This window comes from Oncorhynchus nerka, linkage group LG27 (genome assembly GCF_034236695.1).
Source record: "Oncorhynchus nerka isolate Pitt River linkage group LG27, Oner_Uvic_2.0, whole genome shotgun sequence".
Taxonomy (NCBI): domain Eukaryota; kingdom Metazoa; phylum Chordata; class Actinopteri; order Salmoniformes; family Salmonidae; genus Oncorhynchus; species Oncorhynchus nerka.
In genome coordinates, this window is record NC_088422.1 from 28,291,247 (window position 1) to 28,313,410 (window position 22,164).

Consider the following 22,164-nt stretch of genomic DNA (forward strand, 5'->3'; position numbering starts at 1 on the left):
CTGTACTGTATTGTGTTTCTATAGAGATCACAGTGCCTCTCTCTCCTCCCCCTTGTCACTCAGTGCTGGAGTGCTACCATATCTTGCACAATTAAGACATATGGTGCCTGATTACAACAGGAGACTCACATACCGGGAACCCATCCATGTCTATTTTTTCCCTGGCTCACATAGTAACCTACACACACAGTCACACACTAACACACGGTCACACAGTCTGGAAAACACATAGTACATGTGGGCGGACACGGAGGAAATATTTCACTATACTGTTTAACCTCTGTTGTGTATGTATTTATATTAATGTCATTGTGGCCTCAACAATAGATCCAGCTTAAGGGGGTCCGTCTCCCTCATCTGTCTTCATTTAATGTGCAGTAAACGCCTATACACTTTATCTTGGAGCTCATTACTCAGAACGGCAGGCATTTGAGTCTTTTATTGGAGGGATGTTTAATTGAACATTGGCTGGTGTGTTCCAAACAAATGGGCCTGAGCTGCGTGTGTGTGTGTGAAATATTCCTAGCGCTTAGCCCGTCTGGTTATAAAAACTGCACACATTATAGTGGCAGTCCAGGGACACAGAGACAGAGCTGATTGCGGTGGGCGTGTGTGATTCACTCATAGTTAATAATGTAGATGGAAATGACAGAAATGAAAGAATCCAACCCTCTCTACTCATAACCATATACAGTATGCACACACATACACATACACACACACAGACACACACTTACATACACACATACACACTCATGCATGCATGCACACATGCATAATGAAACATGGTAGACCGGTTGTGCCGGATAGGGGTGGTTAAGGATGCAGTCATAGCAACTCTCAGTTGCCTGGGGTAAGCAACACAAGGTTAAAGAGCATGTATGGGTCAAAGCAGTGGCACTCTATAAAAAATGTTTTGGTCTAGACTAAAATATCATTAAGTCTTAGTCACATTTTTGTCATTTTAATAATGATTTAGTCAAATTATTGTCAAAATGACAAAAAGAGCGGGCCACTTTAGTCAACTAAATGCCCTTTAATTTTAGTCACATCACATTTGTATTGCCTCATTAAGCTGCAGTGCCTTCAGAAAGTATTCATACCCCTTGCCTTATTCTACATTTTGTTGTGTTACAGCGTGAATTCAAAATTAATTACCCCATAATGACAAAGTGAAAGCATGTTTTTACACATTTTTGCAAATGTATTAAAAATGAACAGAAATATCTCATTTACATAAGTTTTCACACCCCTGAGTCAATACTTTGTAGAAGCACCTTTGGTGGTGATTACAGCTTTGAGTCGGCTTTTCTCCCATTCTTCCTTGCAAATTTTCTCAAGCTCTGTTAAGTTAAATGGGGAGCGGTGGTGAACAGCAATCTTCAAGTCTTTCCACAGATTTTCAATGGGATTCAAGTCTGGGCCACTCAAGGACTTTCACATTCTTGTTCTGAAGCAATTCCAGCGTTGCTTTGGCTGTATGCTACTGGTAATGTTACCAGGGCCACGTTCAGTTGCAAAACGTTCTTGAATGTGGCAGATAGAAAATTCCATGAATAGAGACAATGTTATTCCATATTATAAACTGGGTGGTTCGAGCCCTGAATGTTGATTGGCTGACAGCCGTGGTATATCAGACCCTATATATCAAGGGTATGACTAAACGTTTATTTTTACTGCTCTAATTACGTAACCAGTTTATAATAGCAATAAGGCAGCTCGTGGGTTTGTGGTATATGGCCAATATACCACGGCTAATGGGCTGTGTCCAGGCACTCCGCCGATGCGTTGTGCATAAGAACAGCCCTTAGCCATGGTATATTGGCCATATACCACACCCCCTCATGCCTTATTGCTTAATTGAACATGTCAGAGGCATTTTTGTTCTATATAGCATATTTCTATCTGAAAGTTCAAAAACGTTGCGTCCTGCCGAACGTGCCCCTGGTTGTTAGCTAGTATCCTAGTTTTAGAACGGCCCGCGATATGCTTGATAGAAATAAATGATGGGTCATATCTTTTGAACAGTAATCTCTCAAGCCATTTTCTCAGAGGAAAATATGGAGAATTGGCTACAGAACCTGGCTATGAATTGCAGTGGGGAAAGTGGGAGGGTTGAGTGAGACTGCAAATACAAAGACGGGTTACTTTTCTGCTTTACTATTAAACTCAATGCAGCTATTGTTTTTAATTTAATCGACCAGCTTGTGTTTCTTAACCAGGCAACGGGTAGCTAACTAGAAGGCTGGGGGTGACTGGTTAGCTACGGAGAAGCATGAGAGTTGCCCGCACGATGTGTATAATGGGAGGCGAAGCAGGACACCTGTCTGCCCACACATCACTTGCTCCCACGCAGCTGATGAGTGCCGGGTCTGGTGCGACCTTTCCACTGCTACACAGAACGGCACTGCTAATATTAATGGGTTTATCACTGAAAAACTCTCAATCTCTCCAAAAACTATTTTCCAGTCCATTTAGTAGTCAGATTGTGTCTCGTCTCATTTAAGCCAAATGAAATGAAAAATACATTAAAAAAAATTCTGGGTGTATTTAGTCAATTATAGGCTCATCAACTGCCACTGAAAAATAGGTGTTTGAGACAAATATTGTAGTCACTACTTTTTGGAACCCTTCCTCTCTGCCTCAGACATGTTACTACAGAAGCCCTGTGCAAACTCAAAAGCACAACCAACATAGAATCCTATTCCATTTTTAGATAACCATTCATACAAACCAGGTAGATTAAACAAGTAACTTTCTATTACAAAGTGACAGTATATGCATTTTTCTGTAATATAGGGAAATCTCAGGTTGAAATTAATGATGTGCAAATGAATGGGTTTTCATATGCTTCATGTGCTGTGATCTTCTGGGGGCTATACTAATGTTTATTGTAGTCCTGTCTAGGGATCTCGCTCCATTCCACCAGGGAGTGTACAGTAGTGGAACACATTGACACAGTTCAAATCCATTTTAGTTCTACACTCTAATCTTAGAATATCCAGCTGCACTTCCTCTGCACCCTTTCAATCCCAGCATGCCTACAGTAACAAGCACATTCCTCATTAACACTTCACAGCAATCAGTTAGCTGGAGCTCAATCTACTGAAGACCAGAAGGAAACAGTATTGACGTAGGCCATCAGCTGTTCACAGTTAGGACATGAGTCTTGATGTGTTCAAGCCTGTCAAATGTGTCGACACATTGAAAAGGAAGCTCTGAATTGTATTAACGTTGCCGCTAGAAATAACAACACTAGGGCTTTCAATTTGCCCTTATTTGTTTGATGGGGACTTATTTTAAGGTGACACCTGGACCTAGTAAAAGGTCAATGCTGATATAAAGATGTTATATTGTACCAGGCAGTCCACCTGAGAATGAATCAGTTGCTTCTGCCTGGCACCTACTACCAAACCCTAGAAGGTGCCAGGGAGAAGCATTGGATTCATTCTCACTTCAATATTTTGTCTTGCCCATTCACCTTCTGAATGGCACACGTATGTACAGTGCATTAGGAAAGTATTCAGACCCCTTGACTTTTACCACATTTTGTTACGTTACAGCCTTATTCTAAAATGGAAGAAAATGTCATCGTCCCCCCATCCATCTACACACAATACCCCATAATGACAAAGCAAAAATAGGTTTTTATACATTTTTGCAAATGTATAAAAAAATACATAACTGAAATATCACATTTACATAAGTATTTAGACCCTTTACTCAGTACTTTACCCTCGAGTCTTGTGGGTATGACGCTACAAGCTTGGCAACCTGTATTTGGGGAGTTTCTCCCATTTTTCTCTGCAGATCCTCTCAAGTTCTGTCAGATTGGATGGGGAGCGTCGCTGCACAGCTATTTTCACATCTCTCCAGAGATATACAATTGGGTTCATGTCCGGCCTCTGGCTTGGCCACTCAATGACATTCAGAGACTTGTCCCGAAGCCACTCCTGCATTGTCTTGGCTGTGTACTTAGTGTCATTGTCCTGTTGGAAGGTGAACCTTCGCCCCAGTCTGAGGTCTTGAGCGCTCTGAAGGAGGTTTTCATCAAGGATCTCTCTGTACTTTGCTCCGTTCATCCCTTAATCCTGACCAGTCTCCCAGTCCCTGCTGCTGAAAAACATTCCCCCAGTATGATGCCACCACCACCATGCATCGCCGTAAAGATGGTGCCAGGTTTTTTCCAGATGTGACGCTTGGCATTCAGGCCAAAGAGTTCAATCTTCGTTTCAACAGACCAGAGAATCTTGTTTCTCATGGTCTGAGAGTCCTTTACATGCCTTTTGGCAAACTCCAAGCGGCCTGTCATTTGCCTTTTACTGAGGAGTGGCTTCTGTCTGGCCACTCTACCATAAAGGCCTGATTGGTGGAGTGCTGCAGACATGGTTGTCCTTCTGGAAGGTTCACCCATCTCCGCAGAGGACTCTGGAGCTCTGTCAGAGTGACCATCAGGTTCTTGGTCACCTCCCTGACCAAGGCCCTTCTCTCCCGATTGCTCAGTTTGGCCGGCCAGCTCTAGAAAGAGTCTTGGTGGTTCTAAACTTCTTCCATTTAAGAATGATGGAGGCCACTGGGTTCTTGGGGACCTTCAATGCTGGAGAATGTTTTGGTACCCTTCCCCAGATCTGTGCCTTGACCCAATCCTGCCTCTGAGCTCTACGGACAATTCCATGGTTTTTGCTCTGACATGCACTGTCAACTGTGGGACCTTATATAGACAGGTGTGTGCATTTCCAAATAATTTCCAATCAATTGAATTTACCACAGGTGGATTCCAATCAAGATGTAGAAACATCTCAAGGATGATAAATGAAAACAGGATGCACCTGAGCTCAATTTCGAGTCTCATAACAATGGGTCTGAATACTTATGTAAATAAGGTATTTTATTATTTAATTTTTTTTATTCTAAAAAAACTATTTTCGCTTTGTCATTATGGGGTATTGCGTGTAGATTGATGAGGGAAAAACATTTTTTAAATCCATTTTAGAATAACGCTGTAACGTAACAAAATGTGGAAAAGGTCAATGGGTCTGGATACTTTCAGAATGCATTGTATGCAACATTGCAGCATATTTTCACACTGTGAATCATGGGACCACTTATGGGAGGCTGGATTTCACGCCACCTGTTTTCTGTAACTACATATTGTTGTTCTCTGTAACTACCTATTGTTGTTCTCTGTAACTACGTATTGTCGTTCTCTGTAACTACGTGTTGTCGTTCTCTGTAACTACGTATTGTTGTTCTCTGTAACTACGTATTGTTGTTCTCTGTAACTACGTATGGTTGTTCTCTGTAACTACGTGTTGTCGTTCTCTGTAACTACGTATTGTTGTTCTCTGTAACTACGTATGGTTGTTCTCTGTAACTACGTATTGTCGTTCTCTGTAACTACGTATGGTTGTTCTCTGTAACTACGTGTTGTTGTTCTCTGTAACTACGTATTGTTGTTCTCTGTAACTACGTATTGTTGTTCTCTGTAACTACGTATGGTTGTTCTCTGTAACTACGTATTGTCGTTCTCTGTAACTACGTATGGTTGTTCTCTGTAACTACGTGTTGTTGTTCTCTGTAACTACGTATTGTTGTTCTCTGTAACTACGTATGGTTGTTCTCTGTAACTACGTATGGTTGTTCTCTGTAACTACGTGTTGTTGTTCTCTGTAACTACGTATTGTTGTTCTCTGTAACTACGTGTTGTTGTTCTCTGTAACTACGTGTTGTCGTTCTCTGTAACTACGTGTTGTTGTTCTCTGTAACTACGTGTTGTTGTTCTCTGTAACTACGTGTTGTTGTTCTCTGTAACTACGTGTTGTTGTTCTCTGTAACTACGTGTTGTTGTTCTCTGTAACTACGTGTTGTTGTTCTCTGTAACTACGTGTTGTTGTTCTCTGTAACTACGTGTTGTTGTTCTCTGTAACTACGTATTGTCGTTCTCTGTAACTACGTATTGTTGTTCTCTGTAACTACGTGTTGTTGTTCTCTGTAACTACGTATTGTCGTTCAATTGACAACTCAATTATACAGTTAATCGATATATGGGTGGTGTGAAAACCAGCTTTGAAAGACCCCAGGGGCTTGACTGGGAAACACACCTCATGTGGGGAAGGAGTATCAGCAGCTATCAGGTGGATGCTGCCTGGCCTGGTGGGGCTGCTGGAAATGGAGGCTTTGTCTGAGCTTCTATCTCACTGTGTTTCAATGAAGGGACTCTGCAGAGAGCATGGTATTATAACCCAGACCTCTCTGAAGGGCCAAGCTAATTCATGTCTTTCCTTGCTTATGTTGGACATTCGGTGTAAAGGTTGAGTCTCACAGACTTGAGAGGCAGGTGGTTGACACCTTTATGATGGCATGTGGATGAAGAAGAAAGGAGTTGAATGGACTCTTCCTCCCTCTATCTCTCTTGCCCCCCTCTCACATGCACACACACAGTCTGAGACGGCACTGAATAAATGAAAGGCTCTGTCCTCCACTGACTAGTCTCACTGTCAGTCGGTTTTCTCTCAGGACACTGTTGTCATACCGTGGCATGACTAAATTAAAGTCATTGTCCCTGACGAAACAGAGAAGCCACACACAGCAAGTATTTTATTCTTCTCAGGAGACTGAGATCAGCAGGAAAAGGGAGGAGTGTGAAGCTCTGAGGGGGTGAAGAAACAGAATCAAACATGTCAGGCTTTTGTAAGTGCTCTAAAAATACCTCTGGCTCTCACTCGCTGAAATGCCAAGAGTCTCAGTCCAATTGATTTGTACCTGAGAGAGGGAGCGCGAGACAGCTTTGCCCCATGTCATCACGTACACACAGAGCTCCCCAGAGAAGATGAGCTGTGCTGTACTGTAGTGTGTGTCACACTGCTGGCATTCTAGCGGTGATTATAGAAATGAAAAAATAGGCTCACATTAATGGGATTTGCATGTGTAGCATAAAAAAATGACCACTGTGCTGCATTCTGACTATGCGAGGATGTACGCTATGCATTCGTGTTTATTCTGCTCTTTGCACAGATGACAATTTCCACACTGTTTATATATTGTACTAGCTATAATACATTATAGAGATATACTGTACACTTAGCTAGTAAGATGGGCCCTGGAAATGTTGGCACTGATGTATACAGTATAGTTCATGCTGTGTAGATGTCATGGTTGTTCACAGGAGGAGGTCAGTGGTGTGTTACACAAGCCCTCTGCTCCTATGTGCTGCTCTCTGCCTTTCTCCTCTGCTGCCTCTCTGCCTTTCTCCTCTGCTGCCTCTCTGCTGCCTCTGCACCCCCAGGAACGTTTCTCAGAAAGTAGCAGAAATGTCAGTGTGCCTTCTGGGCTGGCCTTGACTCTATACAAAGGGTCAGGGAGGGAAGAAAGGACAAGGCAGAAAGCAGCCAGTGCTGAGAGAGTAATCCACTCTGACTACTCTGGAAGGCATTTAAAGAGGAGCCTTTCTCCCTACCCTTGACATTTTAAAACATGTACAGTATTTCATCAGGATGGATAGTGGGGTCTTTTGCTGGGGCTATTTAAAACGGTTTCTCTCTCTTTCTTTCTTTCTTTCTTTCTTTCTTTCTTTCTCTCTCTTTCGCTCTCTCTCTCTCTTTATTTCTCTTTCTCTCTTTTTCTTTCTTTCTCTCTTTCGCTCTCTCTCTCTCTTTATTTCTCTTTCTCTCTTTTCTTTCTCTCGCTCTCTCATATAATTCATGGAACAGTTCCTTCTGCATATTTCACACGTAATAACATAGTAGGTTTTTGTGCTTTAGAATAAGCTGTGAAATCTAGATATAGCGCATTAACATTTTCTAGAGATGTATCTATGTGTCTTTGTTGTATTGTTTGAAATTGCTTGAGTCTAACACATATCTCAGATATGAAGGAAGCCATGAGGAGCAGTCAGTATGTCCCCGACCTATTCTGCCCTTCACTGCAGGAGAACAGTGCGTCACAGCACAGCTATTGGTATGTGTGTGGTGGTGGGGTTTCCCCATCAGAACTACAGGGGAGCCTAGATGGATCCACAGTAGGTAACCACTCCAACTGAGCCGAGTCCCCTTTCAGCCCCAATATCCAACATAGTGGAATTGAAATTAGCAATCTGCCAGTTTTAAAGGGCCTGTTACGAGGAGGGAAGCTTGAGTGTTGAATATTCTCTTTCAATAGAGAACATACTGTATATAGAAATACTTATTTCAGCTGTTGTCAGGTGCAACTGGGTGCATGTCTGACTACAGCTCATGTCTCATCATATCGGTTTAAGCATCATTTCTTAACCCAGAACCAACTGTTGTGTGCGCTAGCTAGCTACTCCATTTGATGACATTTGTTTACGTTTCTGTTAAGTCTGTCACAGGAGACTAGTTTAAGCATGACATTTGTACTGTCGTTGTGTTTGTTATTCATATTATTCTATAGTTTTTGTCATTGCCGGATGTATTATTCATGCCAACCTGTTTAGAAAGTAAGCCCAGAATAATGTAGATGGACTGATTTAAGCAACACTTTGTGTGCATTATTTTCCCGTGGAGGTCTGCAGAGTGCTGCAGGGTAAAGTTCCATCAGTAAGCTAAATGGTGCTGCCTGTTTGCAGCTGGACCATTAGAATTCACTGCTCGCTGCCCCAAGGCCCTCCTCTTTAGTGGGCCTGACTTTGTGTGTGGTGCTCTGCCCCAAATAAACACTCCATTAAGGCTGTGTGCTCTGCGTGCTCCTACTTACAGTATGTTCCATCCCCACAGCACAGCAGCACTCCACTCCACCACACTGCTCCCCTTTCCTGTCCTGTCTGCCCCCAATGTCAACCTCCTCAGTCCCCGGGAATTACCCAGAGGAGAAACTGTCCCCAAATGACGTACATAAATGGAAGGCAGGCTAGCCTTTGCAGAGACTTCAGAGCTGCTCTTATCTCCTCATAGACTAAGTTTACAGAGTAACAGAAACACAGCCAGGCAGCTGGGCAGACACAGAGACACGACCAGAGGCAAGCAGTCCATGTGAGAGTAGAGGAGATGGAGGAGAAGGCATGAATGTCAGTCTGTTTGGTCTATGCTGGCCAACCTCTCTGTGTTCTTCAGTGCACTCATCAGACCATGCCAGCCTCGCTTCGCTTTATCTGGGATCTGAGAAATGGTTTTTGTATTGCTGAGTATCAGTTTGATAAGATACTGTATCTCTCTGGTGGTTTTTTACTGGGATGGTAGCATATCCCAGTATGAAATTAAAGACTGCCTAAACTATATTTTGCTATTAACATAACACACATTTGAGTAAAAATTAAACACTCGATGTTGGAGTGTGTATTAGAATGTGTAGTATTGTGAGTAACAGTGTTTAGTGGCAGGGCCATCTGGCACCTCATCCTACCCAGTAGTACCCAGGGACAGAGTATTTTACTGCTGCCCTGTTCACTGATGTGGAATAAAGCATGTCACAGCCAATAAGGACAGTCACCTTGGTAATGGTCATTAGCCATACTAACACCACCCCAATATTAATCTCTGCATACACAGTACAGAAGGCTGTTAAAACAACATGATCTATGAGGCAGCTTGTCTTATCAACTACTGGATAACCAAGAAGTCAAAACACTAGACTTAATTTAGTTCAACTGAAATAAACAATAATATAGCCATTTGCTCAGTAAACTAAGGGAATGTGTGAGGTATCAGGCTGACAGTGTGGTGAAGAAGGCGCAACAGCGCCTCTTCAACCTCAGGAGGCTAAAGAAATTTGGCTTAACACCTAAAACCCTCACAAACTTTTACAGATGCACAATTGAGAGCATCCTGTCAGGCTGTATCACCGCCTGGTACGGCAACTGCACCACCCACAGCCGCAAAGCTCTCCAGAGGGTGGTGCGGTCTGCCCAACGCATTACCAGGGGCAAACTTCCCGCCTTCCTGGACACCTACATCATCCGATGCTATAGGAAGGCCAAAAAGATCATCAAGGACATCAACCACCCTAAACCACGGCCTGTTCACCCTGCTATCATCCAGAAGGCGAGGTCAGTACAGGTGCATCAAAGCTGGGACCGAGAGAATGAAAAACAGCTTCGATCTCAAGGCCATCAGACTGCTAAACAGCCATCACTAGCACATCAGAGGCTGCTGCCTATAGACATAGATTAGGAATCACTGGCCACTTTTAGAAATGGATCGTTAGCCACTTTAATAATGTTTCCGTATCTGGCATTACTCATCTCATATGTATAAACTGCACTCTACACTATTCTACGGTATCTTAGTCACTTTTAAATTGTGTTTACATATTGCATCACCCATTTCATATGTACAGTATATACTGTATTGTATTCTATACAACGTCTCTGTCCCGAAGCAAGCACCAGTTAGCCTGGAACTAGCCTAGTGCTAGGCCCATCTCCCGGCTAGCTGAAGAAGTCTAACAGCCACTCCTTCGGCTACAATACCTATTTTGCCAATTGACCTGGACCCCTTTTACTGCCGACTCGGAGCCCCACCGATCTATCACGACTGGTCTACTGACGTAATCCGCCCGAGGGGGTTTCAACAGGCTCCTCCGTCGCGACGTCCCCTGAAGGCCCATTTTCTAGCCGCGGCCCGCTAGATGTCTACTTACTTATTTTCCACCATAATTTGCAAATAAATTCATAAAAATCCTACAATGTGATTTTCTGGATTTTTTTTCTTCTCATTTTGTCTGTCATAGTTGAAGTGTACCTATGATGAAAAGTACAGGCCTCTCTCATCTTTTTAAGTGGGAGAACTTGCACAATTGGTGGCTGACTAAATAATTTTTTGCCCCACTGTATGTATATTCTTAATCCATTCCTTACTTAGATTTACATGTATTTGGGGTATATGTTGTGAAACTGTTGGATATTACTTCGATATTACTGCACTGTTGGCGCTAGAAGCACAAGCATTACGCTACACCCGCAATAACATCTACTAAACACGTGTATGTGACCCATACAATTTGATTTGATTTAATAATACCACTTGAATAATATCACTTTAATGTTTACATATCTTGCATTACTCATCTCTTATGTATATACTGTATTTTATACCATCTATTCCATCTTGTCTGTCTCACAGTCATTGCTCATCAATATATTTATATGTATATATTCTTATTCCATTCCTTTACTTAGATGTGTTTGTATTATGTATTTGTTGTGGAATTACTTGTTAGATATTGTGGAGTACTTGTTAGATATTGCTGCACTATCAGAACTAGAAGCACAAGCATTTCGCTACACTCGCAATAACATCTGCTAACCATGTGTATGTGACTAATACAAGTTGATCATTTGACTTAATCCAGCTATTGGCCTCATAGTAATCTTCTTGGTAAGGGTTTGTAATGTCACCATGGTTTGGCATACAGCATACAGATGGGAAACAGAGGAATTTGTTAGCAGCATGGTTGTTGATATGGTTTCTCCCACGGGTGTGTGTTTATTTCTCTCACAGATAAACTGATATGTTGGTGTGTGTATTTGTCTTTCACAGATAAGCTGATATGTTGATGTGTGTATTTCTCTCTCACAGATGAACTGATATTTTGACATGTGAAATGCAGCATGTTTCTGTGGTCATGAAGGCTATTTTACATCTGAACACTCCACTATTCAGGAATTGTTTACAAACACAAAGAACAATCTTTGTGCAGTAAGCTATAAGCCCAATACATTATCACCGCATATTGGCTTTGCTTGAATTGCCCTGTCAATGCATTGCTGTTTGGGCCATTAAAAAAAAAATCTATTTCACAATTTGAGGTAGGCTATATGATCACACTGGTAATACATCCATTGTTGTTTTACTTGTGAGGCACAGCTGAGTGAGCATACATTTAAATCATGTGCTTTTGATTTGTATTTTACTGGGCTGATGGAGCCTGCATCTGATGGTCAGTCTCAGCGGAGGGAGAGAGCAGCAGACTGAGGGTCCGCCTCTCAACATCCCTCCGTTCTCCCTTTCCTCCACTGACACTGACCAAAAAGGGACACGGTCTTCCACCTGATGGCAAAACTCACGTCGCACTGCATTATTTCTGTCTCATAAACACATTCATTTTGTTACTCCTATGAACAGAGAAAGTGAAATATTCCTCGATGTTAAAAAGACCCAAGCCACTAATAATAACAACAACGCAAGCCAATAGATACACTTTCCTGTTCATTCATAACAGCCAATTACCTGTATGCTTGATCCGACTGTGTTCGGAGGCGCCGTATGGATGGTGTGACGCAATAGCCTCCGGAGGCACGCAGAGAACAATTTGAGCTCTGTACCGCGTCGCTGTGCGGCTCTCAGATGTTGTAACAATGCAGAGTGCTCCATATACAGGGGCAAGAAAAAGTATGTGAACCCTTTGGAATTACCTGGATTTCTGCATAAATGTGACATAGAATTTGATCTGATCTTTATCTAAGTCACAACAATAGACAAACAAAGTGTGCTTAAACTAATTACACAAATAATTGTATTTTTCTTGTCTATATTGAATACATCATTTAAACATTCACTGTGTAGGTTGGAAAAGGTATGTGAACCCCTAGGCTAATGACTTCTTCAAAAGCTAATTGAAGTCAGCAGTCAACTAACCTGGAGTCGAATCAATGAGACGAGATTGGAGTTTTTGGTTAGAGCTGCCCTGCCCCATAAAAAAACACTCACAAAATTTGAGTTTGCTATTCACAAGAAGCATTGTCTGATCTGAACCATGCCTCAAACAAAATACATCTCAGAAGACACAAGATTAATTGTTGCCTTGCATAAAGCTAGAAAGGGTTACAAAAATATCTCTTAAAGTCAGTCCACGGTAAGACAAATTGTCTATAAATTGTAAAATTTCAGCACTGTTGCTACTCTCCCTAGGAGTGTCCGTCCTGCAAAGATGACTGCAAGAGCACAGTGCAGAATGCTCAATGAGTTTAAGATGAATCCTAGAGTGTCAGCTAAAGACTTACAGAAATCTCTGGAAGATGCTAATATCTCTGCTGACGAGTCTACGATACGTAAAACACTAAACAAGAATGGTGTTCATGGGAGGACAACACGGAAGAAGCCACTGCTGTCCAAAAAAACATTGCTGCACATCTGAAGTTTGCAAAATAGCACCTGGATGTTCCACAGTGCTACTGGCAAAAATATTCCGTGGACAGATTAAACTAAAGTTGTGTTGTTTGGAAGGAACACACAACACTATGTGTGGAGAAAAAAAGGCACAGCACACCAACATCAAAACCTCATCCCAACTGTAAAGTATGGTGGAGGGAGCGTCATGGTTTGGTGCTGCTTTGCTGCCTCGGGGCCTGGACAGCTTGCTATCATCGGTGGGAAAATTAATTCCCAAGATTATCAAGACATTTTGCAGAAGAATGTAAGGCTATCTGTTAGCCAATTGAAGCTCAACAGAAGTTAGGTGATACAACAGGACAACAACCCAAATGACAGAAGTAAATCATCAGAATGGCTTGAAGAGAAGAAAATACGCCTTCTGGAGTGGCCCAGTCTGTCCTGACCTCAACCCCGATTGAGATGCTGTGGCATGACCTCAAGAGAGTGGTTCACACCAGACATCCCAAGAATATTGTGTAACTGAAACGGTTTTATAAAGAGGAATGGTCCAAAATTCCTCCTGACCGTTGTGCGGGTCTGATCCGCAACTACAGAAAACGTTTGGTTGAGGTTATTGCTGCCAAAGGAGAGTCAACCTGTTATTAAATACTTTTCCCATCCTGCACTGTTTACACAGTGTGTTCATTAAAGACAATAACCTTTATAATTGTTTGTGTGTTATTAGTTTAAGCAGACTGTTTTTCTATTGTTGTCACTTAGATGAAGATCAGATGAAGTTTTATGACCAATTTATGCAGAAATTCAGGTAATTTGAAGGGGCTCACATATGTTTTCTTCCCACTGTAGCTCCTCGTTGTCATGATTGGTTGACGGTAGGTGAGGGCGGGAAGTCCTGTATAAACTCACTTCCTTGACAACTTACTTCACAACAGCTCTGCGCTGCTCGGTGAAGCGCTAGAAGTAGGAATGCCCTGACGTCTACAGAGGCAGTATCATCATATATGCTGCACGGATAAAGGCAGACGTCAGAGTGACCAAGCAGCGCCTTTCACTGCTGCAGTGCTGACGGAAAATAGGAAGAACAGGAATTTTATGGCTTATAAAAGTGTTGAATACAAAGTGTTGACAGTGCTGAGTCAGAATTTAAACATGAGCTTACTCATAAAAAGAGCAGCTCTTCGCTTTCTTTTATGCCTGATACATTACTGCCGACACGGTAATCTGAGCCATCCGATTGGCCAGCGGTAGGCCTAAAGTGCACTTGATATGCTCTCTGGGCCTGTCGGGAAGGTAGAGTTTACCTTCAGACACATGAAATAGTTAGAAATGGCAAAGGTTTGCCTGCCCTAGTGGGCAGGGCAGCTTAATCGGGTGCACCTAAGGATTTATTGATGTTTTTTTTTACTGAAATGTTTGTCGATCGACGAGGAATGCCTTGGATATCGACCAGTTGATCGCGATTGACTGGTTGGTGACCACAGCTCTAGAAAGTTGAGTGATGTTCAAACTTGTGCTTATTTATGTGGGCTGTTATGTCTTCTGTGCGGCTGTTTGGGGAGCTGCGCGGTAATCTGCGCCTCCGCCTGCAGTTTAGAGGGAAAGTTGGTCGCAGCTAATTCCGTTACCATTGAATTGCCCATGAACAGTCATCTGACTAAGAACACAGGAGAAGGACAGTGCCCCTCTTAGAAAGGTCAGTGTTGGCTGCTTGGTGGAGAGACAGAGAAAGAGAATCCATTCCTCAGCCCTGGTCTAATTAGCCACCCAGAACAGTGTCCACCCAGCCTCGATCCAGCCTCAGCCCAGATCCAGCCACTGTCTTTGTCTGGTTACACACATGGATGGCTGGCTCCTCTCTGATAGTCTTTTAACAGTAGGGCAGATTCAGTTATTCCGCACATGTGCCTAATTACCCTCTGAGCCTTAGTCTAAATACATTATTCACAAGGCTTCCTTGAATCCACCCTGAAGAATTAATATAATACATTTTTATGACCTCCCCATTTGCAAAGCTTCAAATACACAATTTATTTTGTGGCACAGATATACCCGGCGTCATTGTCTTCATTTGCTCTTTGTCATTTTATATAGTTATTAGTTCCCGCGCAGCCCAGTCAAAACTGTTCGCTGCTCTGGCCCCCCAATGGTGGAACAAACTCCCTCACGACGCCAGGACAGCGGAGTCAATCACCACCTTCCGGAGACACCTGAAACCCCACCTCTTTCAGGAATACCTAGGATAGGATAAAGTAATCCTTCTCACCCCCCCCCCCCCCCTTAAAAGATTTAGATGCACTATTGTAAAGTGGCTGTTCCACTGGATGTCTTAAGGTGAACGCACCAATTTGTAAGTCGCTCTGGATAAGAGCGTCTGCTAAATGACTTAAATGTAAAATGTAGTCAAGCCAAAGTTTATGGAAGACTGATAACTAGTCGGCCTGCCCATTGCAAATTACATCCAAACATTGTGAGAAGACTGGGAATTCCAGCTATTGTCTGGTTTGCCTGTTCACTACGGTATTTTTCAGACAATCTACAAGCATTACAAATCATTCAGTGAAATGAATAATCCGAGTATTGGGTGTAGCTAGAACATCTCACTCTGCCAATCTCTCTGGTGTTGCTAGCCTCAGCTTGGCAGAGATGGAGCTAGTGGATGTTGTGCATTCAGAGCATACAGTGTCTCTTATTGTTACGATGACTCCTCACTCAGCATTAACGATGCAGCAGCACCTCTGTTTTGTTTTCAGCTGGTCTCACTTCATATACATGTACACTTGGACCTGTGTCCTTCAGAAAGCCAACCTACACCAGCTATGAGTTGAAGGGATCGATATACGTGTATTGAAATACCAATGCAAACGTGCTTATTATACAGGAAAGATTGGAATTGACTTGAATGAATTGGTGCAGTTTGAAACACCAATGTTTTTTGATGAGAGAGAATTGAAATGAATGGAAGTACAACCGGACTTCTGCAGAACACAGTGGTGTCACGTCTCTTTAAAGTGTGCCCCCTCTGCACTCAGATGGCCATTTCTCCTGTCTTATGTGTTAAGATCTAGGGCAGGGTTATTCAACTCTTACCTTACGAGGTCCGAAGCCTGCTGGTTTTCTGTTCTACTTGATAATGAATTGCACCCACCTGGTGTCCCAGGTCTAAATCAGTCCCTGGTTAGAGTGGTAGAATTAAAAAACATTGCGGAACTGGCTTCGAGGTCCAGAGTTGAGTTTGAGAGCTCTAGGGTGTGATATCTCTCTGTTTGTGTGTGTGTGTGTGTGTGTGTACGCGTTTGTGCCTCTGTGCTGGTATGTGAGTGTCTTTACAGTTCACATGTGTCCTCTATACGAACATGTCTGACCTTCATAAGTAAAACACCAGAAGATTCCAGGACAACACCGTGCACTGTCAATAGCCATTTAAAGACACACTGTACTTAAAGTTCATCTATCGTGCATGAGCGGCGAAGGATTCTTAGATCCTTGCAAAACAACACTGCCTTTGCTTTGCCTGCCGCTGTAGTTAAAGTGAACTGCACATCACAAAAGAGAGAAGTTCTTCAGTTGACACTCCAAATTGCATCTGCGGCACCCTCATGGCTGTTGATTGAATCTAATTACGTTTTCCTCCTCTGCAATGAATGGATGTTTTTAATCTCCCCCTGACACACTTAGTGGGAAGAAGGGTGGGGGGGATGCCATGAGTGTCTAGAGTGGGAATAAAAATGCTAATCTTATTTGCATTCGGTGTCAGTGGAAACATTACTTGGTTAAATATGCTATTTTTTCCCATCTGTTTCTCTTCCCACCAACTACATCTAACGCATTGCAGTAAGATCTGGCATTTGTGTTTTTATGTAAACTGCCATGAAAATGTTTGTTTTTCATGAAGGCGTGTTGTTCCTTTAGTCATCATCAGATCAATGTCTATTCCACGTTGGTTCTACGTCATTTCATTGAAATAATGTGGACGCAACGTTGATTCAACCAGTGCGTGCCCAGTGGGATGCTTCCTAGGACAGATGAGCAAACCACCAGTGGATGAATAATGCAGCACCTATGGCTGAAACACGTCTGCTCTGTTGAGTACAGCAGTAGCTTACTCTACTGGCATAATCAGGAGCTCCTTTCCTCTGAGGTCTAAACACTGTTCTCTATCTGCTCTCTCTTCCCTCTCTGTCCAGGAGCTCCTTTCCTCTGAGGTCTAAACACGGTTCTCTATCTGCTCTCTCTTCCCTCTCTGTCCAGGAGCTCCTTTCCTCTGAGGTCTAAACACTGTTCTCTATCTGCTCTCTCTTCCCTCTCTGTCCAGGAGCTCCTTTCCTCTGAGGTCTAAACACTGTTCTCTATCTGCTCTCTCTTCCCTCTCTGTCCAGGAGCTCCTTTCCTCTGAGGTCTAAACACTGTTCTCTATCTGCTCTCTCTTCCCTCTCTGTCCAGGAGCTCCTTTCCTCTGAGGTCTAAACACTGTTCTCTATCTGCTCTCTCTTCCCTCTCTGTCCAGGAGCTCCTTTCCTCTGAGGTCTAAACACTGTTCTCTATCTGCTCTCTCTTCCCTCTCTGTCCAGGAGCATGAGCTTCAAGATGTTCTCAAGGAGAAAAAGCACTTGAGTCACCACTTGTTCAACAATAGCAAAAAGGCAGTCCAGAATGAGCAGGTAGGTACTGTAGGAGAGAAAGCCACACCACAGATGGTTGCCATGGTGCTGTAATGGCAGCGTAGTTTGAGAGCTCCTGTAAACATTGTACATATTTAGCTGATTTAAGTGTTTTTAAATGATTTATTTAATTATTTGTTTGATAACTCATTGAATTTTGATTTAATATATTTAGTTGCCTTGACCAACAGAGTAGCATAATTTATGGCAGATGGATTTGTTTGGTTTGCTAAACTACCTCTGTAGCTAACTGTCCACTGTATTCAAGTGATGCACAGCACCGGCTTCTATTTTCAACCAAAGTGAGAGAACTGCAGTGTGGAGATGGCAAAGAGTGCTCCCTCATAGTATGAGGGTGAATTTATATACTGGACTGATGTTTGGTGAGCTTTTAGTGCCTGTATCAGCATCAGAAGAAGAAGCATCACCCAAGTTGGTGCTAGACATTGCTAGTAGAGGAGTCGTACAGTTGCTACAGAGCGCTGAGGACTGCAAACAACATCAGGACCAGCAAGCTTAACTCAAGCACCACCATCATCATCAAACCTGTCCTTCCTTTGTACCATCCAACTGGGCTGCCAGCAGAATGACCTTAACCAAGAGCAGGCACCATCTGAACCTGTCAAGACTAGAGACATCACCAATAGCAGGCACCATCTTAACCTGTCAAGACTAGAGACATCACCAAGAGCAGGCACCATCTGAACCTGTCAAGAGGAGAGACATTACCAATAGCAGGCACCATCTGAACCTGTCAAGAGGAGAGACATCACCAAGAGCAGGCACCATCTGAACCTGTCAAGAGGAGACACATCACCAAGAGCAGGCACCATCTGAACCTGTCATCACCAAGAGCAGGCACCATCTGAACCTGTCAAGAGTAGAGACATCACCAAGAGCAGGTATCACCAGAACCTGTCAAGAGTAGAGACATCACCATGAGCAGGCATCACTTGAACCTGTCAAGAGTAGAGACATCACCAAGAGCAGGCATCACCTGAACCTGTCAAGAGTAGAGACATCACCAAGAGCAGGCACCATCTGAATCTGTCAAGAGTAGAGACATCACCAAGAGCAGGCATCACCTGAACCTGTCATCACCAAGAGCAGGCACCATCTGAACCTGTCAAGAGGAGACACATCACCAAGAGCAGGCACCATCTGAACCTGTCAAGAGTAGAGATATCACCAAGAGCAGGCACCATCTGAACCTGTCATCACCAAGAGCAGGCACCATCTGAACCTGTCAAGAGGAGACACATCACCAAGAGCAGGCACCATCTGAACCTGTCATCACCAAGAGCAGGCACCATCTGAACCTGTCAAGAGTAGAGACATCACCAAGAGCAGGCATCACCTGAACCTGTCATCACCAAGAGCAGGCACCATCTGAACCTGTCAAGAGGAGACACATCACCAAGAGCAGGCACCATCTGAACCTGTCAAGAGTAGAGATATCACCAAGAGCAGGCACCATCTGAACCTGTCATCACCAAGAGCAGGCACCATCTGAACCTGTCAAGAGGAGACACATCACCAAGAGCAGGCACCATCTGAACCTGTCATCACCAAGAGCAGGCACCATCTGAACCTGTCAAGAGTAGAGACATCACCAAGAGCAGGCATCACCAGAACCTGTCAAGAGTAGAGACATCACCAAGAGCAGGCATCACCTGAACCTGTCAAGAGTAGAGACATCACCAAGAGCAGGCACCATCTGAACCTGTCAAGAGTAGAGACATCACCAAGAGCAGGCACCATCTGAACCTGTCAAGAGTAGAGACATCACCAAGAGCAGGCACCATCTGAACCTGTCAAGAGTAGAGACATCACCAAGAGCAGGCACCATCTGAACCTGTCAAGAGTAGAGACATCACCAAGAGCAGGCACCATCTGAACCTGTCATCACCAATAGCAGGCACCATCTGAACCTGTCAAGAGTAGAGACATCACCAAGAGCAGACACCATCTGAACCTGTCAAGAGTAGAGACATCACCAAGAGCAGGCACCATCTGAACCTGTCAAGAGTAGAGACATCACCAAGAGCAGGCACCATCTGAACCTGTCAAGAGTAGAGACATCACCAAGAGCAGGCACCATCTGAACCTGTCATCACCAATAGCAGGCACCATCTGAACCTGTCAAGAGTAGAGACATCACCAAGAGCAGGCACCATCTGAACCTGTCAAGAGTAGAGACATCACCAAGAGCAGGCACCATCTGAACCTGTCAAGAGTAGAGACATCACCAAGAGCAGGCACCATCTGAACCTGTCAAGAGTAGAGACATCACCAAGAGCAGGCACCATCTGAACCTGTCAAGAGTAGAGACATCACCAAGAGCAGGCACCATCTGAACCTGTCATCACCAATAGCACGCACCATCTGAACCTGTCAAGAGTAGAGACATCACCAAGAGCAGGCACCATCTGAACCTGTCAAGAGTAGAGACATCACCAAGAGCAGGCACCATCTGAACCTGTCAAGAGTAGAGACATCACCAAGAGCAGGCACCATCTGAACCTGTCAAGAGTAGAGACATCACCAAGAGCAGGCATCACCTGAACCTGTCAAGAGTAGAGACATCACCAAGAGCAGGCACCATCTGAACCTGTCAAGACTAGACTTCAATCTACACTTTTTTCACCTTTTTTCTTTTTGTCTGTATACTGCAATTCTGCTTTTAGCTGTGAATGTGTACAAGACAGTCTAACTAATAATAAAAAGACAATAACTAACCCAATATAAACCACAGCCTGTCGTTTCCAATGGAGCAAATGAATCATAGCGGGCAGAACAAGGAAGGATTTGGGCAGAGCACAGCATGAGCTAGTGAGATCATATTTACTGTGTTCTGCATATTTCCATTAGGGAACACTTACTCTGTGATTTGCGCATGTGCAATAACTCAATCCGCCCATGCACTCCTTCCAAACAACACCATTTTTTTACTTTGGCGAAGGGTAAAGTCTACAAAACTTAGTCCACTCTGTTCTTAACATTCTAGTTTTGGGAACAGAAAACTATATTGAGGTCAAATGTTTAATCTTCTTTCACTGCCGGCTACTCGTCTTCCTCTCATCACCATATTTGGGGAAATGCCAACCGGATGCTTTAGATTTACACATTCAGTGAAATATCTGGCTCTTTGTTGTATCTGTGGCTACAATGTGCTGCTATGATTTATGATACACAATGAAACCTCCGCACACATCGTCTCAGGGGTTCACTCCATTCCACTCTCTGGGACTGGGACTAAATCAGGGTTCCCCAGCTGGCGACCCCCGCGGGTGGTTTTATTTGGCCCCCAAGTTTTCTGTAGCCCCCCCATTTATTTATTTGTCTGTTCTTTTCTTTCATTAATGGAAAGACCAGGAAATCCAAGTCCTTTTAATTTAAGAAATCTATTCACAAGTAGAGAGACATGACGTGATCATATATACAGTTGAAGTCGGAAGTTTACATACACTTAGGTTGGAGTCATTAAAACTTGTTTTTCAACCACTCCACAAATTGCTTGTTAACAAACTATAGTTTTGGCAGGTCGGTTAGTACATTTACTTGGTGCATGACACAAGTAATTTTTCCAACAATTGTTTACAGACAGATTATTTAACTTATAGTTCACTGTATCACAATTATAGTGGGTGAGAAGTTTACATACACTAAGTTGACTGAGCCTTTAAACAGATTGGAAAATTACAGAAAATTATGTCATGGCTTTAGAAGCTTCTGATAGGCTAATTGACATCATTTGAGTCAATTGGAGGTGTACCTGTGTATGTATTTCATGGCCTACCTTCAAAGTCAGTGCCTCTGCTTGACATCATAGGAAAATCAAAAGAAATCAGCCATGACATCAGAAAAAAAATTGTAGACAACCACAAGTCTGGTTCATCCTTGGGAGCAATTTCCAAACGCCTGAAGGTACCACGTTCATCTGTACAAACAATAGTACACAAGTATAAACACCATGGGACCACGCAGCCATCATACCACTCAGGAAGGAGACTCTTTCTGTCTCCTATAGATGAATGTACTGCGAAAAGTGCAACTCAATCCCAGAACAATACCAAATGACCTTGTGAAGATGCTGGAGGAAACAGGTACAAAAGTATCTATATCATCAGTAAAACGAGTCCTATATCGACATAACCTGAAAGGCCGCTCAGCAAGGAAGAAGCCACTGCTACGGTTTAAAACTAAACATGGGGACAAAGATCATACTTTTTGAAGAAATGTCCTCTGGTCTGATGAAACAAAAATAGAACTGTTTGGCCATAATGACCATCGTTATGTTTGGAGGAAAAAGAGGGCGGCTTGCAAGCCAAAGAACACCATCCCAACCGTGAAGCACGGGGGTGGCAGCATCATGTTGTGGGGGTGCTTTGCTGCAGGAGGCACTGGTGCACTTCACAAAATAGATGGTTTCTTGAGGG